Source organism: Eurosta solidaginis, chromosome X, assembly GCF_040869045.1.
Source record: "Eurosta solidaginis isolate ZX-2024a chromosome X, ASM4086904v1, whole genome shotgun sequence".
In the NCBI taxonomy this organism is placed as follows: Eukaryota; Metazoa; Arthropoda; class Insecta; order Diptera; family Tephritidae; genus Eurosta; species Eurosta solidaginis.
In genome coordinates, this window is record NC_090324.1 from 191,368,330 (window position 1) to 191,373,087 (window position 4,758).

A 4,758-nucleotide genomic window follows, 5' to 3' on the forward strand; every position below is an offset into this window, starting at 1 on the left:
TGAACATTATTGTACGTTGGTCTTTTTGACATCAATTTATTGCAATATTTAGTGTGTTCAGAAAATTTTTCGTGAACATTTGGACGCGATGAATTGATTTGATTGGCGATGATCAGCCGTAAACCGAACAAACTTTTACTAAAGTTTTTGAAACCAAGAAAATACGATTCCGTGAGTAAAAGCTCGACAAAAGAGGTCAAATAGGATCTGGTGGACAGTTTTTTACAATTTAAGGCCATGTATTCTACCTTTTAAAGAGCCATGAGAAATCTAATTACATGGAAGGATTAAAAAAGTGCAAATACGCAGGCCTAAATGAGGCATTGTTGTGATATTAAACAATTATTTACCGAAAAAGCGTCCTTGTTGTAGTTTTCTAAAATACTAGTTTTCTACACAAAATAATATACTATATAATATACAAAAATAACTACGGAAATTTAGATTTTATAAAAATAGCTTTTAAAATACTTCAGTCTACGGAAAAGGCAACTATGAATTCCTAAAAAGTAAGCAACACAGAACATGAAAAAATGGAAGTTCTGAATATACTTGAAAAAAGGATAGATTCTCTCAACCGCGTATTGGATCCACTTTGCGAAGATGGCAATACAGCCACTGCAAACTGATACCGCTGAGTTCAATAAATCTGCAGGTACTCCATCAGAAACAATTGTTGACTCCTTTCTAACAGTCAATAGTATGTTAAATGGAGTTATTGGCAACCGAGAACAAATCACTAAAACCATTTCACGTGCTCCTGAGCTGGAAAAATATTTAGATCACAATTTTTTAGAGATAACCCAGCAAGTGCGTTCGAAAGAGGTAAACCTGAACGCTATAGCTCCAGATTTACAAGGAGTTTGATCAATTGGAACGCATCAAACAACTTGACATGCACTTTTCCCTTGAAAATTATACAATGGTTCGTCATGACAGATGTAGTAAAAAAGGAGGCGGAATAGCTATTTACTATAAAAATAATACTAATATGAAAGTATTATCCCGATCTGAGCCCTGTACCGTAGAATATTTGTTTGTTGAGCTGTCTGACAGATTCTCCAAAGCCCTCCTGTCTTGCGTATACAACCCAAAAAGGGATATAAGTCTTGAGCCGTTCTTTGCCTCCCTATCTCCGCCTGTTGTTGATTACCAAAGTATAATCTTATGCGGTGATTTTAACGTTAATCTTCTTGTTCGTGACTCCAATACTTCTAGCTTGTTGAACAATTTGTCTGTGTTTGGTCTCTCTGTAGTAAATTCATCCATTCCCACAAGGTATTCCAACATAAATAACCCAAGCTTATTGAACTATTTTATTGTCTCTGAACTTTCCTCTGTCTCTGCGTTTGACCAATTTGCATTTATATCGGATCATGACTTAATATTCTGTACACTTGACATAAATCTTGGACAACGTGAGTCTGAAGTCACGTTCTCATTTAGGGACTTTCGAAACATTGACATGAACTTATTGGCTATGGATGTTAGCTCTGTGAACTGGTCCAATTGTTGGTATTTTAGTAGTGTTAATGATAAGCTTGAGTTCCTAAATGAGAATCTGCTAAGTATTTTTAACAAGCATGTCCCCGAGCGATTTGGTAAGACAAAATCATCGGTATCGCCCTGGTTCACGCCTAGAGTGTTGGCAGCAATCAAGGCGCGTAACAAGGCTTTATCTAAATGGAAAGCAAACCCTTACCAGTCTAACTGGAATTCGTTCAAAGCCGCCAGGAACAGAGCAACTTCCGTTATCAGAAGTGAAAAGCGTAATTTTTTGTTGCTAAGCTTGACCCCTCCCTGCCTCCTAATGTTTTATGGCGTAACCTTAAACGCTTGCGTGTATGTGGTAGGGACAATGATGAAGCTTACACACTAGATCCTGACCTGCTTAATGAAGCCTTTGTTATCTGCCCTACACCTGGCGCTTACCGTGCGTTTAGCCCCCCCCGATAACGCCTGTTATTCCAGTAATACGTTTGAATTTGAAGCTGTATCGGACTTGGACGTCATAAAGTGTATATGAAAAATTAAATCGAATGCTACTGGTGTGGATGGGATTCACATAAGATTTATAAAAATGGTGTTACCATTCATTATTGGAGCCGTAACTCATATTGTGAATCATTGCATTACTTCGTCATGCTTCCCTAATCAATGGAATATTGCATCAGTTCGACCCATTGCCAAGAAGAAGTATGCCGACACTCCTTCTGAGTTCCGTCCTATTAGTATACTACCTGCCCTGTCCAAAGCATTTGAGGCATTAATAGCCGAACAAATCTCAAACCACGTGCAGAGATATCAACTTCTGTCACCTTTGCAGTCCGGATTTAGGGCTAATCATGGATGTGCAACAGTTATGCTTAAGATCCTCGACGATATTCGTAGTCACTTCGATGAAAAATTACTAACGTTGCTGTGTCTGCTTGACTTTTTTGCTCTGCGCTAAGCTGAAGTCCTACTTTGGTTTTAGTTACAATTCATTAGCGTTAATTAAAAGTTATTTAGCCAACCGATACCAACGGGTAATTCTGGGGCCCAGATGTCACGACTTAGTGCAGTAGTCTGCGGTGTGCCTCAGGGGTCAATTCTTGGGTCGTTGCTGTTTAGCTTATTTATCAACGACATTTTTACAGTCTGTAAATTTGTTCCTATGCACGCTTATGCAGACGATGTTCAGCTTTACCTTTCTAGTCGTATTGATGACGTCGATGATCTCTGTTCTAAACTTAACGCTGACATCTCAGAAATTTTCCATTGGGCTAATCACAACGGGCTTCGTCTTAACGCAAATAAAACTTACGTCTTAACTATATCAAAGAAAAAGTTGGCTGAGACGGGTATCCCATCGATTTGTATTGGTACCGACCAAATTAAACTGGTGAGTAAAATTACAAACCTTGGCTTTGTAGTCAACTCCAGTTTGACTTGTGTTGACCACATTAACCAGGCTATAGGAAGGGTGTATGGCGCACTGCGAAATCTGAGGCTATCGGCGATGTTTACTCCTCGTAAAATCCGCCATAAATTGGCTATCCAATTAATTTTACCTTATTTGACATCTTCCGAGTTGATATACAATAAGCTAGACTCGCACTCGGCTCATCGGTTAGACGTGGCCTTTAACCATATAATACGCTATGTGTATGGGCTTTCGAAGTTCGACCACATATCCCGTTGGAAATCTAGCCTTCTGGGATGTCAAATATCCGACTATCTCAAAGCCAGGAACTGCATTTTCCTTTTCCGACTCATGCTCACTAAGACGCCCCTATATCTTTATAATAAGCTTTCTTTCACAAGATCTGCCCGTTCAAACGACCTTATAGTACCCACATTTAAATCTGTTGCGTCGACTAGACTATTCTTCGTGAACACTATACGTACCTGGAATTCTATTCCCAATGCTATAAGAAATAGTATAAGTAGGAGCAACTATAAGAATGTTGTCTATAACTATTTTTCTGATAATAGTATGTAGACTGGCCGCGTATTTGATCACGATACTAGAATAAATTACAAATTACAAATTAGGTTTTATGGATAGGCTTACAATATATATATATATATATATCTGTTTATATCAGTATCATGTAACTGTTTATTTTCTTTTTGTACTACTACTTATAACTATCTTTCCTTTCATGTTGTACTATAAAAGACCTCAAATCTTATTGTACTAATAATTTTGATCATTAAATAAATACATACCTACATACATACATACACTCGGTGCTGAATATTTTCGCAGTATACCGGGTGAACGTACTGAAAAGCTAAAACGACATGCAGATGATAATACAAAATTTGCACAAGAGGCGGAATTAATCGAAGAAAATCTGATCTTGGCTATGAAGAGGTACGGTGAAATACAAAATAATTTATTCGAATCACTTGGGGGCTATGAATAAACGACTTGAGGCGGTTGAGGAAAAAAGTGAAGCAGAGAAACGTGCAGAAAGCGAATTGGATATTGCAGCACCTAAAGAATAAATAAATGCTCGTTATTCTTTTATATTTTTGTGGGTACAAATATTTCCTTGGCTGCTATGTAGTACTTGGGATGATTGAGGTTAAAAGGTTCCACAGTTATTAAAAAATGTCAAAATTCAAAATATGTTTTGTATAATTTTTTTAAATAAATATTGTGTATAAAAATGAAGTACGTTATGTTAGCAGTAGTAGAGGGTGGTGTTTATTTTTTTTTAGTTAAAAGATCTTTAATCACAAAAATACTTGATTTTCCTCAAAGGAAAAATTAGTCCAGCCCTACAATTATGTACAAATTTACAAGAACATGAAGTATATATTTTAACCCGTAAGCAGCCAAGTTAACTGTTGAGTATGATCCTGTATATCCTACCAAGATAATAATAGTGTTTTTTCTCGGTAAATATCTGGGGAGATTCAGATTGCTTCTCTTCCAATATGTGGTGTGCTGTTTTTTATTGTTCCCACTGATTGGTCATCCTAAACGTTTTTAGCCGACTCCGAACGCATCTGCTTAGGCAGATGACTTTTTTCTGAGAAACTTTTCATGACAGAAGCACAATCGAAGAGTTTGTCAAGCCACCAAAACTGTTTGATGTAAGTTGTTCGCCCACTTTTCAAAAAGGATTAAAAAACATCTTCGAAAATTTAACCCTAACTTCGGCGTAGTCGTTAAGTCCTAGTAATTTAAATTCGGTATAGGGCCCAACAATTTTTCTTAAATAATTCGATTCCATCACCTGTATTTTTTTTATTTTACTCATT

The 4,758-nt window shown here is 36.9% G+C and overlaps 1 pseudogene; it reads left to right on the forward strand.

Annotated features, from left to right (window-relative positions):
• The first annotated feature begins 533 nt into the window (after window positions 1–533).
• Window positions 534–3,996, forward strand: LOC137234652 (uncharacterized; annotated as a pseudogene).
• Window positions 3,997–4,758: the final 762 nt, after the last annotated feature.